Below are 15,049 nucleotides of genomic sequence, written 5' to 3' on the forward strand. Positions count from 1 at the left end.
TTTCTTCTATCTAGAAGGAGTGGGTATTTTTCCCTATTTATCCCCAGTTCAATATATGTACTGGTATTGGTATTTTGTACCAATTAAAAAATGTAATAGATATGATAGTGTGTGACTTAAATGAATAAATGTAGAATGGATAGAGAGTAATGGTAGCACAGGCACCAATAAGACAGGAATAGGTAGCTGGAGCTTCAGATTAAATGTAATGTCAGACAATTGATAACAGGCGGATTGGAAAACAATGTAAAACTCTTCACCTACTCTGTGTTGTGGAATATTTTTATCCCATGAAATAAGGTCCAAGGCAATAAAAATGGAGTCAATCAAAACAAAAAATATACCCAGCGCTGGTCAGGATAAATACTGTTAACTGAGGTGATTATATTTAAATAGCAGGATATAACGAATAGATGATACACAAACCTGCAGCCAGCCACATATGATCAGTACTGGTCCCGTCAAATCTATACAGATAAAATAACAAAAGCAAGTTGCAGCGCTGGTATGTAAAATGTATCTACCTTTATTAAAACATATAAATATAAAAATGTCATTAATTACGTAACACGAGCTGGAAAACGTAACACCAGAGGGTGTAAATATACTCTATAATAATCTACACATATAAGTAGAAAGTGTGAAGTCCTTCAAAAAGTTCCAAATAGTTGGTATCCAGAGGAGAGATGACAATGCAATCCGAAGTATCAACAAACAGCACTTCTCATGTTTAAGGTTGCAAATCTCCTCAAAGTCCGCGTCTGCAGAATATAAATACCTTGCTGGATCTAGACTCCCACTCACAGCTCTCATGAGTAGAATCCTCCTGTCAAGTGTGCTAGAAGCATGTGAGCTTCATTAACTGGTTGATTATTCACAATCGTCTCTTTAACCAATTGAGGAGATTTCCAACCTTAAACATGAAAAGTGCTGTTATTTATGTATATATTTCTTTTTGATGTACAGATATATTATGGATCAGTAATAAATATTATCAATTAATTAATTACTTCAATTAACATAGATACAAATAACACATTCTCTAATTATTCTACGGTAGCATACCCTTCCCTTTTTTGTTATTTTAATAACTTTAAAAATGTCCTTATGTCTCATGACCTTACTGGAGGATAGCAAGTAAATAGCAAAATGAGTAAGCTTTTGCTACTTTCAAAAGGAGTATCAAAGTCTCTAAATTTTAATCCTTATAGAGTTCCACAAAATTTGCTTCATATGTAGAAACCTACCCAAATCAGATATCTAGGACAGTCAAGGATTCCATGGCATGGCGTATTACTTTCAAAGGAATGATTTCAAATGGTTAACTTTTGTTTCTAAATACCATATATTAGCAAAGAAAATCTAAATGTATTCCTACATTTTATGTTGGACATTAAAGTATTACTGATTAAATTCAGCATTTTATACTTGTATACTTTTAAAATGATGCAATGTGACATTTAATAAAACTTTTTAACCCGAGTCCATAAAATGTCCACCGCAAAGTGATCATTTCTATTTTCACTTTTAGCCTGGTGATATCTTCAGCATTATTGTATTTTCTTCTGTATTTTAGTAGCTTTTTTTATCACTCCTAATTTAATAAAAGTGCACATGCCTCTACTAGCAAGTGCCTTCATTTTTATTTTTCTTCAGTTCTTTGACATGAATACTTCTATATATCACAGTGGAGGGAATAGAATTAAATTAACTTGTTCTCAGATTTAAGCAATATCTGGTTTATATGATTTAGGTCCTTCACACAAAGCAGAGGTCAGTTTCAATGCTCCTGTAAATGTGCTTTTCTTGAACACTTTATGTGATGCCTGATGCAACAAATGTTCCACGCATGAAAGTTTGTGTACTTTACTTTACTTGTATATGATAAAGATTACAATGATATCTATGGACTCTACAACACTCAAAAAGGCTTCACTAATGCAAATATTCAGATATATATATTATTTTATAATGATTATCATAACTGTATCTTGCTCTATTCTATACAGCAGATAAAATCAGTTTGTAAAATTTGTACATGTTGACTGTATGTATTTGTTTGAATATTAGTATTGTATATTACTCTACTCTCGACATGGGCTTGAAAGTAGGATATTAGGATAAAAAGTGCTAAACTCAAAAACATGGCATGTCTTGGATGTGGACCCTCTCTTCAAACTACATCAACTACAAATACCAAACACCCAATCATAACACACACAAAACCAATCCACTTCACACAATACATCAATGAAAAAAACATACGGAAAACTAACACAGTGTTTGCAAATGCCTTTTGAATGCTTAACCTTTCAAGCTGATCATCTCCCTTCTTTTTCCATGGCCTTCATCTTTGTTTTCTTTGTAGTCATCTAAATTGTAGATTTCACATTCCCACTTTCCCTGATCCCTGCATCAAACACGTTTTTGGTAAGTAACATGACCAAGTCCAAACTAAGTCTAGCTCTGTGATCCACCAGCTCCATGATGTGTCATATTTCTACAGCTGTTGTACATCACTGCTCACTAAGTACGGTGCTTAAGAAGGGGTTCAAGAAGCTTGGAAACTCTGATCATATGTGAAGTGTGTGTGGCAAGCCAAGCAATCAGTAGTGGAGCACCAGAAGTTGTGCAGTTGCTTTGATAGGTTTGTGACATTACCCACCCTCTAACAGGTGGCCATTGGATGTCATTTATCAGGCTGATGTGTGGAGGAGGTTTGGAGTGAATTTTCTTGATTAAACTATCATATGCCTTTACCCAAGAATTTTTGATCTTGACCATAGCCCATACAAACCAATAATTAGAACAGTTGTCCCAGAGAATTGTGTGACTAACCTAAAATTAACTGACACACTGACACACTGTGACTTTTTTGACTGGGTGACTAAGTAATAGATTGAGGGGGGGTGTAGATGTAGCTTTTTCTAGACTTTAGTAAGACAATTGACACTGTCACACATTGCAGACTGTTAGTAAATTGAAAGCTTGGTATTTGATTCTAAGATATTTCAATGGATAAGATCTTGATTGCAGGATATAAAACACAGAGATGTAGTAAATTTAGTGCATTCAGGAGGGAAAGGTTACCCCAGGGATCCGTACTTCGACCAGTTGTTTTTAATATCTTTATTGGTGACATTGCAAATGGTATTAGAGGGAAAGTATGCATTTTTGCAGATGACACAAAGATATATATATATATATATATATATATATATATATATATTTATTTATATATATATATATAAATATACAGCAGGGTAGACAAATGATTAATGATCTAGGTAGACTAGATGATTGGTCAAGAGTGTGGAAATTACAGTTTAATGCCAAAAAATGCAAAATCATATCTCAAAAACCCAATGGCTAAATATAGCACTATAATGGTAAGTACAGAGGAGGAAAGGGATCTAGGAGTCACTATTTCAGGTGCCTTAAAGGCATGTAAGCAATGTAGCAAAGCAATGAGGAAGACAAGTTAGATGATTGGTTACGTAGGGAGAGGAATCAGTAGCAGAACGAAGGAAGTAATACAGCCACTTTATAGGTCATTGGTATGGCCTCATCTAGAATACTGTGTTCAGTTCATATCTCCAGAAGGATATAAATACAATAGAGGCTGTACAAAGAAGGACAATTAAAATGCTGCATGGCCTACAGAACAAAACGTACCCAGAAAGACTAAAAGATCTTAATATATATAGTTTGGAGCAAAGTAGGGATAGGGGGACATGATAGAAGCATTCAAATATATCAAGGGTTTTAACAAGGAACAGAAGGGAAACCTTCTTCAAAGGAAGAGAGGAATTATAACACAAGGACATGCACTGAAACTGGAGGGAAGTAGGTTCAGAGGAAATTTGAGGAAAAAATACACTCACATAAAGGGTATTGATAAGTGGCGTAGCCTCTCATCAGAGGTGGTAGAGACAGTAGAGCAATTTAAATATACTTGGTATAGACATGAGGATATCCTTACAAAGAAATGAAGATCAATTAGGGTTTGAGGTAGAGATGCTAATGCTAGGTTCCTAGAGAACCGAACACACCCGAACTTAGCATATCCGGAACAGCTTGGTACATTCACGCTTTTTTCGGAATTGAAAACGAGACAAACCGTCATTATTACGTCATCGGATCTCGTATCTCGTATCTCGCAAGTTTTGAAATCTATAAGTACCGCCCTCCATGGTGATCTAGCGCCATTTCACAGAGAGGCAGAGAAGGGGTAGCCCAGTCTGTAGAACAGTTAGGCAACAACATAGATAGAATAGAAAGAGGAGGTGGTAGCAGTGCTCTACAATGACATTCAGAAGAGCTCCATTGCTCCACTGCAAATTTTCATTGCTGAAATACAAATCCTAGGGCTGGCAGGCTTGGTGTAATTCTGCAGTCACATTCTACTGTGTTATATAGGTAACACACAAAGAGGAGAGCTCCATTGCTCCATTGCTCCATTGCTAATTCTCATTGCTGAAATATAATTAATAGGGCAGACTTGGTCTTCTAAATCTGCAGTCCCATAATGTACAGTTTTATATAGGTAACACACACAGAGGAGAGCTTCATTGCTCCATTGCTAATTGTTATTGCTGAGATAGAATTAATAGGGCAGGTTTGGTCTTCTAAATCTGCAGTCCCATAATGTACAGTGTTATATAGGTAACACACAAAGAGAAGAGCTCCATTGCTCCATTGCTAATTGTCATTGCTGAAATAAAAATACTAGGCCTGGCAGGCTTTTCTTCTGACTTTGCAGTCAAATTCTACGGTGTTATATAGGTTACACACAAAGAGAAGACCTCCATTGCTCCATTGCTAATTATCATTGCTGAAATACAAATACTAGGCCTGGCAGGCTTTTCTTCTGACTTTGAAGTCAAATTGTACGGTGTTATTGTTTGGAACCCCTCCAGCCGGTACAACAAAACCCGGAGTCTGCTCCGAAAGCCTGGTGTTCCCTGGAGCCCCTAGTGGTGGGGACAGACTTGGCCGCAGACTAACAGAGGGTCGAGAGTTGTGTACTGGCTAAGGAGAACCCAGAAATAGAGTGTTATGGCGGACAGCAGCGTGGGGTCCAGGCAGAGTCAGTGCGGCAGAAGACAGCGTATCCACAGAACAAACCAAGGTCAGAGGTCACAGGCACAGGTTCAGAATCCAGGGACAGGCGAAAGATCACGGTCACTAGCAGAGAATCAGAATCCGGGTTCAGGCAGTAGATCAGGGTCAGAGGCACACGTTCAGAATCCAGGAACAGGCAAGGGTCATACACGGAGTATCAATCTTAGGTTAAACACCAAACACAGGGACAAAGGAGCAGGAGAACAGTACTGAAACAGGATGCTATAACCAGCAGTGAGGCTCAGATCTCACTGCCTTAAATAGTACTAAGAGCCAATCAGGACAGAGGAAGATAGGGCTGACAATCAGCCTCAGGAGGGAGCTAATTAATTACTAGCTAGAACTAGCATAGGTAATAACATAACCAGGAATCATGTATAAAAATATAAGTGAACCAGTTTAAATCATATGAGAGCTCCCCCTGGTGTTGGAGGCTGTCCCTACACCCTCGTACATCTATGCCACAAGGATAATAACAGAGCACAGAAACTAAAACACACGCCCGGCTGCTAGTTCATGCCAGGATGCGGCGTACCGCCGCGGCTCGTGACAGTACCCACCCTTGAGGAGGGTTCAAGGAACCCCGACATCCAGGCTTCGTGGGAAATTTCTTAAAGATTTCCTTCTTGAATCTCTCAGCATGGAGACGCTTCTGTGGTATCCAAGTTCGCTCTTCTGGGCCGTAACCCTTCCAGTGCACTAAGAACTGGACCTGACCCTGCATTTTTCTTGAGTCCAGGATTCTCTCCACGATGAACTCATGGCCACCTTTCACAAGCAGAGGCCGAGGTCTATTTGCAGATTGAGGATGGAACTTACTGGGAGGAACCGCCTTTTTCAGGAGGGAAAGGTACTAGGAATCTTTAAGGATGGTGGAAGTTGGAGTCTGAACGCCACTGGTATGATTTTTTACATGATAGACAACGGTAAACCGAGGTCCTAGTTTCTTACAGGGTTGCTTCAACCTGATGTTTCGAGTCCAGAGCCAGACTCGATCACCCACTTTTAATACACAAGGACCACGGTGACGATCAGCGAGGACTTTGGACCTGCAAGAGGCTTGACGTAGAGCAGAGTGTACTTTTTTCCAGATGGACTTTAGCCGAGATGTAAAGGCAAAAGTACCGGTAACATGGTCAGAGGAGAAGGAATTCGCCTTTGGATGAAACCCGTAGTTACATAAGAAAGGGGATGTACCAGTTGCAGAATGGCAAGAGTTGTTATATGCAAAGTCCGTCCAAGGCAAAAGAGAAGACCAGTTGTTACGAAACTTCGATACATAAATGCGTAAAAATTGCTCAAGAGTTTGGTTAGTTCTCTCCGTCTGACCATTCGACTGAGGGTGATAAGCAGATGACAGGCTGACTTTGATTCCAAGTGAATTGCAAATACCCTCCAAAACTGTGCAATGAAACAATCTGAAACAATGTCATCCGGGAAGCCGTGGAGACGGAAGATATGTGGAATGAACAATGTGGCCAAGAGTTTTGCATCCGGCAATTTGGGTAATGGAACAAAGTGGGCCATTTTGCTGAAACGGTCAACAACTACCCAAATGGTGTTATGACCGGAAGACCGTGGGAGATCGACTATAAAATCCATCGATAAATGGGTCCATGGTTTACCTGGGGTAGGTAGAGGCATCAATAGACCAGAAGGACGAATCCTAGAAGATTTGTTTCTAGCACATTCTGGGCAAGCACAGACATAGTTCTCTACATCCGAAGATAAAGTAGGCCACCAAACCCAGCGAGACAAAGCTTCAATGGTCCTTTGGATTCCTGGGTGACCTGCCGAGCGATTATAAGGGCCTTCCATGAGAACAGACTTTCGGAGATGAACAGGTACGAATAATTTATTAACGGGTGTCTGAGCTGGAGCAATTCTTTGGAACCGGCGAAGAGTAGCTCCAAGTTCCTGCGTTAAGGCGATATGAACGGAACTTGAGGGAAAAATGGACTGTGGATCAGGAGACAGAGGATGACACGCCACGAAACTGCGGGATAATGAATCAGCTTTGGTGTTCCTTGAACCAGGACGAAAGGTAATGACGAAATTAAACCGGGTAAAAAACAAAGCCCAGCAGGCCTGCCTGGGATTTAAGGTTTTCGCGGTCTGGATATACTGGAGATTTTTATGATCAGTGATGATCGTAATTACATGTGTGGCTCCTTCTAACCAGTGTCGCCATTCTTCTAAGGCCCACTTGATAGCCAATAATTCACGGTTTCCAACGTCGTAATTATTCTCTGTGGGTGAAAACTTTCTAGACAGGTAAGCACAGGGATGCCATTTTTTTTGTCTGAGGGTCTCTCTGAGAGAGGACGGCCCCTCCACCAACATCTGAGGCATCTACCTCTACAATGATGGGGAGTTCTGGATCTGGGTGTCTAAGAACTGGTGCTGACATAAATGCAGCCTTTAGGGGGGAAAAACTCGCCAACGCTTCTGGAGATCATTCAGCTGGGTTGGCTCCTTTTTAGGTGAGAACAGTAATAGGAGCCACCAAGGAGGAAAATGAAGCTATGAATCTTCGATAATAATTAGCGAAGCCAAGGAATCTTTGGATCACCTGCAGGTTAGTAGGGAGGACCCAATCTTGTATTGCCTGAACCTTAGCGGGATCCATCGCGAATCCTGATGAAGAGATGATATACTCCAGAAAGGCCACAGTGGACACCTGAAACTCACATTTCTTTCGTTTAGCGTAGAGATGATGTTCACGTAACTTCAGTAGGACCTCACGAACATGCTGACGGTGCTGAGACAAGGATTGTGAGTAAATTAGGATGTCATCCAGATAGACGACCACTGATTTTCCAAGGAATTCCCGCAACACATCGTTGATTAAGTCTTGGAAGACTGCCGGAGCGTTGCATAAACCGAATGGCATAACAAGATATTCGTAGTGTCCTGACTGGGTGTTGAAGGCTGTTTTCCACTCATCCCCTTTTCTGATTCGGTTGAGATTGTAAGCACCTCTGAGGTCAATCTTTGAGAAGATGGTGGCTGCCTTAAGCTGATCGAACAAGACGGAGATCAATGGCAGAGGGCACGTGTTCTTAACAGTGATGTCATTCAGACCACGAAAAGCAATGCAAGGCCTAAGGCTACCATCTTTCTTAGATACAAAGAAGCAACCAGCTCCTAAGGGGGACTTAGAAGGACGAATAAATCCTTTTTTCAGGTTTTCCTCCACCTACTGCTCCATGGCCTGGGTCTCAGGGATAGATAGAGAATAGAGGCGCCCCTTGGGCAACTTGGATCCTGGTACCAGATCTATTGCACAATCATAATCCCGATGTGACGGAAGTGAGTCGGCTTTCTTCTTGCAGAATACATCACTGAACTCCTGATAGGGTGCAGTAGTAACTCGGGACTAGGCTGGAGTACTCTAAGAGGTAGGGACAGGCAAGCAACAGAACATTCTGGGCTCCAACGGATGATCTCCCCTCTTTTCCAATCAATAAGGGGATTATGGCTGCAAAGCCAAGGATACCCCAGAATCAATGGAGCAGAGGCACAGGTAATTAGGTAGAAGGAGAGTTCCTCCGCATGGAGGGCTCCTACAGACAACCGAACCATTGGAGTCTTCGCGAGATTTCTACCCCCAGGCAAGGGGCTAGCATCCAAACCACAGGTGGTAATGCTTGAACCTAACTTGATATCCGGAATGTCAAGTGTCCGAGCCAAGTGAATAGCCAGAAAATTTCCTGCTGCACCACTATCGAGGAAAGCTGTCACATCTGCGGATTTGGCACGAAAGGCTAGACGTCCAGGAACCAACAAAGAGTTTTCTGAAGAGAAAATTTGTAGGCCTAAGCGCACCTCTTCGCCAGCGCTTAGGCTTTGGCGTTTCCCGACTTGCTGGGACAGAAGCGTACAAGGTGGCCAGGTTGGCCACAATATAAACAAAGACCTAGTGAGCGTCTTCTGGAGCATTCCTCCGGAGGCAGGCGGTAAGCACCAAGCTGCATGGGTTCAGGGGAATCCGGCAACGTAGCACTAGAATTGGGTGGTGAGCCAACAGGTATGGACGACTCCCGTTCAGCTTTCCTCTTTCTAACTCGACAGTCAATTTTAATGACGAGCTGCATCAAATCTTCCAGAGAGACGGGTACCGGATACTGAACCAAGGAGTCCTTAATTTGCTCGATGAGACCCAGCCGGAATTGACTCTGCAGTGCCGGATTATTCCAGGCACTATCGGTTGACCATCGCCGGAATTCGGCACAATATTCCTCAGCGGTACGTCGTCCTTGCCTTAATGCCCGGAGATGAGACTCAGCTGAGGCCACCCTGTCTGGGTCATCATATAGCAACCCCAGGGGCCTGGAAGAAGGCAACCATGGTCTGTAAGGCTGGACTGGTTGGTGGAAGGGAGAAGGCCCAAGACTGAGGTTCGCCCTGGAGTAGAGACTCTTTGCTGTTCGGAACCGGAGGATCGTGGTCTCAGGCGAAAGAATAACCTGCAACTCTCCTTAAAGTTGCGGAAAGCAGACCTGTTTAATGAGAACCGGTCAGGCAAGTTCATTTTTGGCTCTGGTATGATGCCAGCGGAGGCTTGCTGAGGCTGCAAGTTTCTGGAAGCCTCTTCTTGAGCTGCCAAGCGCTGGGATAGGCCCTGTACTACTTGCGAAATCGCCTGCATCTAGTTAGCCAGGACCTGGGCTGGAGTAAGATTTGAGTCGCTGTTGTCCATGGCAATATAACACCAATCTTCACGGCCGGTTATAATGTTAGGAACCCCTCCAGCCGGTACAACAAAACCCGGAGTCTGCTCCGAAAGCCTGGTGTTCACTGGAGCCCCTAGTGGTGGGGACAGACTTGGCTGCAGACTAACAGAGGGTTGAGAATTGTGTACTGGCTAAGGAGAACCCAGGAATAGAGTGTTATGGTGGACAGCAGCGTGGGGTCCAGGCAGAGTCGGTGCCAGCAGCAGACAGCATATCCACAGAACAAACCAAGGTCAGAGGTCACAGGCACAGGTTCAGAATCCAGGGACAGGCGAAAGATCACGGTCACTAGCAGAGAATCAGAATCCAGGTTCAGGCAGTAGATCAGGGTCAGAGGCACATGTTCAGAATCCAGGAACAGGCAAGGGTCATACACGGAGAATCAATCTTAGGTTAAACACCAAACACAGGGACAAAGGAGCAGGCAGCAGTACTGAAACAGGATATTATAACCGGCAGTGAGGCTCAGATCTCACTGCCTTAAATAGTACTAAGAGCCAATCAGGACAGTGGAAGATAGGGCTGACAATCAGCCTCAGGAGGCAGCTAATTAATTACTAGCTAGAACTAGCATAGGTAATAACATAACCAGGAAGCATGTATAAAAATACAAGTGAGCCAGCTTAAATCATATGAGAGCTCCCCCTGGTGTTGGAGGCTGTCCCTACACTCTCATACATCTATGCCACAAGGATAATAACAGATCACAGAAACTAAAACACACGCCCGGCTGCTAGTTCATGCCAGGATGCGGTGTACCGCCGAGGCTCGTGACAGTTATATAGGTTACACACAAAGAGGAAAGCTCCATTGCTAATTGTCATTGCTGAAATACAAATACAAGGCCTGGCAGGCTTTTCTTCTGAATTTGCAGTCAAAGTGTATGGTGTTATCAAAATCGATTTACAGCAGTACATAAAAGAGCAGGAGCACCAGGCACCTGCTGGCACCAGTTATGATGATAGTAATCCCTCTAAGTCATCTGGTAAAGCCTATGTAAAAGTAAATAGTGTTTTAAAGTCAGGGAAACAAAAATGTAAAAAAAACACCTTTTACCTTGGTCAAGAAAAAAAAGACCTGTAATCCAGGCAAAGTTATCTGCAGAAAAAAAATAAAATTGCCAAAATGCGATTCTATACACGCAATGGCAAAGAAAGAATGAGGCTTTCGCCTTTCTCTATGAGTGCGAGTTCTGCAACTGTCACTGAGTCAACTTCTTGTAAGGTCAGTCGTAACCAAGCAAGACCTTGTCATTCGGACTCGAAAAGTCGAAAAGTGGTGTCCAAATACTTTTACATGTAAAAGCCGAGCTGGAAAAAACAAGTAGTGCATTAGAGGAAAATGCATGTACAGATTCAGAAATGACACAAATTCCTGAAGAGAGTATATCCACGAGTGCTATGTGTAATCGTGACCATTCTGATAGTGTACCCCTTTGAGCATTTCTGTAGATGCATGCCTGAACAGACCGTGTGTAGCCGGTGATACACCAATTGAGATAGCCACTTTGCAATTGCAACAGGATGAGGGGGATATTTGTGTAGCAGACGAAGGCGCTAATGAGGATGTTGATGAGGATGATGATGTTTGTGTAAGTTCTGCACCGGTGAAAGCAGCTCTGGCATGTGATAAGAAGAAGGCCATTGTCATGCCTGGACATAAGACCAAAAAATCCACCTCTTATATGTGGAATTATTTTTACCCAAATTCTGACAACAGTTACCTAGCCATTTGTAGTGTATTTAAAGCCACAGTCAGTCGAGGTAGGGACCTTAACCATCTGGAAACCTCATCCATGTTACTACATTTGAAGCGAGTTCATGGCAAGCTGTTAGGAAAATCAGAAACTTATGCTAAAAAATAGCAAAAGTGGAAGCTGCTCAAATCAATTTATAGGCCATAACAGGTGCTGAAAGGGTGGGGTTATCCTGCAAGGAACATACACACAACATTTTTTTCCCCAGCACACTGCTATAGCCAGCAACAGATCTGCCATTTCTACTGTAGATAAAAATGCAAAAGTCTTTGTTGCACACATTTGCAAATGTATGTTTAAGCCATCCTGCCACGCCAAGGCGCTTTTGCATATAGGATGGTCCTACTCTAAACAATGAGAGTCCCTATATTTGGGCCATACATATGTGTTTTTAAATTGAGAGCTAACTTACCAAAGAGGTACCCCAGAAGCCTCCAAATAGCAATCCAATGTCAGCACTCCCCCTCAGCTACTGACACCAACATGCCTCTCAGACAAATACAAAAGTGGAAGCTGCTCAAATCAATTTATAGGCCATAACAGGTGCTGAAAGGGTGGGGTTATCCTGCAAGGAACATACACACAACATTTTTTTCCCCAGCACACTGCTATAGCCAGCAACAGATCTGCCATTTCTACTGTAGATAAAAATGCAAAAGTCTTTGTTGCACACATTTGCAAATGTATGTTTAAGCCATCCTGCCACGCCAAGGCGCTTTTGCATATAGGATGGTCCTACTCTAAACAATGAGAGTCCCTATATTTGGGCCATACATATGTGTTTTTAAATTGAGAGCTAACTTACCAAAGAGGTACCCCAGAAGCCTCCAAATAGCAATCCAATGTCAGCACTCCCCCTCAGCTACTGACACCAACATGCCTCTCAGACAAATACAAAAGTGGAAGCTGCTCAAATCAATTTATAGGCCATAACAGGTGCTGAAAGGGTGGGGTTATCCTGCAAGGAACATACACACAACATTTTTTTCCCCAGCACACTGCTATAGCCAGCAACAGATCTGCCATTTCTACTGTAGATAAAAATGCAAAAGTCTTTGTTGCACACATTTGCAAATGTATGTTTAAGCCATCCTGCCACGCCAAGGCGCTTTTGCATATAGGATGGTCCTACTCTAAACAATGAGAGTCCCTATATTTGGGCCATACATATGTGTTTTTAAATTGAGAGCTAACTTACCAAAGAGGTACCCCAGAAGCCTCCAAATAGCAATCCAATGTCAGCACTCCCCCTCAGCTACTGACACCAACATGCCTCTCAGACAAATACAAAAGTGGAAGCTGCTCAAATCAATTTATAGGCCATAACAGGTGCTGAAAGGGTGGGGTTATCCTGCAAGGAACATACACACAACATTTTTTTCCCCAGCACACTGCTATAGCCAGCAACAGATCTGCCATTTCTACTGTAGATAAAAATGCAAAAGTCTTTGTTGCACACATTTGCAAATGTATGTTTAAGCCATCCTGCCACGCCAAGGCGCTTTTGCATATAGGATGGTCCTACTCTAAACAATGAGAGTCCCTATATTTGGGCCATACATATGTGTTTTTAAATTGAGAGCTAACTTACCAAAGAGGTACCCCAGAAGCCTCCAAATAGCAATCCAATGTCAGCACTCCCCCTCAGCTACTGACACCAACATGCCTCTCAGACAAATACAAAAGTGGAAGCTGCTCAAATCAATTTATAGGCCATAACAGGTGCTGAAAGGGTGGGGTTATCCTGCAAGGAACATACACACAACATTTTTTTCCCCAGCACACTGCTATAGCCAGCAACAGATCTGCCATTTCTACTGTAGATAAAAATGCAAAAGTCTTTGTTGCACACATTTGCAAATGTATGTTTAAGCCATCCTGCCACGCCAAGGCGCTTTTGCATATAGGATGGTCCTACTCTAAACAATGAGAGTCCCTATATTTGGGCCATACATATGTGTTTTTAAATTGAGAGCTAACTTACCAAAGAGGTACCCCAGAAGCCTCCAAATAGCAATCCAATGTCAGCACTCCCCCTCAGCTACTGACACCAACATGCCTCTCAGACAAATACAAAAGTGGAAGCTGCTCAAATCAATTTATAGGCCATAACAGGTGCTGAAAGGGTGGGGTTATCCTGCAAGGAACATACACACAACATTTTTTTCCCCAGCACACTGCTATAGCCAGCAACAGATCTGCCATTTCTACTGTAGATAAAAATGCAAAAGTCTTTGTTGCACACATTTGCAAATGTATGTTTAAGCCATCCTGCCACGCCAAGGCGCTTTTGCATATAGGATGGTCCTACTCTAAACAATGAGAGTCCCTATATTTGGGCCATACATATGTGTTTTTAAATTGAGAGCTAACTTACCAAAGAGGTACCCCAGAAGCCTCCAAATAGCAATCCAATGTCAGCACTCCCCCTCAGCTACTGACACCAACATGCCTCTCAGACAAATACAAAAGTGGAAGCTGCTCAAATCAATTTATAGGCCATAACAGGTGCTGAAAGGGTGGGGTTATCCTGCAAGGAACATACACACAACATTTTTTTCCCCAGCACACTGCTATAGCCAGCAACAGATCTGCCATTTCTACTGTAGATAAAAATGCAAAAGTCTTTGTTGCACACATTTGCAAATGTATGTTTAAGCCATCCTGCCACGCCAAGGCGCTTTTGCATATAGGATGGTCCTACTCTAAACAATGAGAGTCCCTATATTTGGGCCATACATATGTGTTTTTAAATTGAGAGCTAACTTACCAAAGAGGTACCCCAGAAGCCTCCAAATAGCAATCCAATGTCAGCACTCCCCCTCAGCTACTGACACCAACATGCCTCTCAGACAAATACAAAAGTGGAAGCTGCTCAAATCAATTTATAGGCCATAACAGGTGCTGAAAGGGTGGGGTTATCCTGCAAGGAACATACACACAACATTTTTTTCCCCAGCACACTGCTATAGCCAGCAACAGATCTGCCATTTCTACTGTAGATAAAAATGCAAAAGTCTTTGTTGCACACATTTGCAAATGTATGTTTAAGCCATCCTGCCACGCCAAGGCGCTTTTGCATATAGGATGGTCCTACTCTAAACAATGAGAGTCCCTATATTTGGGCCATACATATGTGTTTTTAAATTGAGAGCTAACTTACCAAAGAGGTACCCCAGAAGCCTCCAAATAGCAATCCAATGTCAGCACTCCCCCTCAGCTACTGACACCAACATGCCTCTCAGACAAATACAAAAGTGGAAGCTGCTCAAATCAATTTATAGGCCATAACAGGTGCTGAAAGGGTGGGGTTATCCTGCAAGGAACATACACACAACATTTTTTTCCCCAGCACACTGCTATAGCCAGCAACAGATCTGCCATTTCTACTGTAGATAAAAATGCAAAAGTCTTTGTTGCACACATTTGCAAA

This window comes from Mixophyes fleayi, chromosome 5 (assembly GCF_038048845.1).
Source record: "Mixophyes fleayi isolate aMixFle1 chromosome 5, aMixFle1.hap1, whole genome shotgun sequence".
Taxonomy (NCBI): Eukaryota; Metazoa; Chordata; class Amphibia; order Anura; family Limnodynastidae; genus Mixophyes; species Mixophyes fleayi.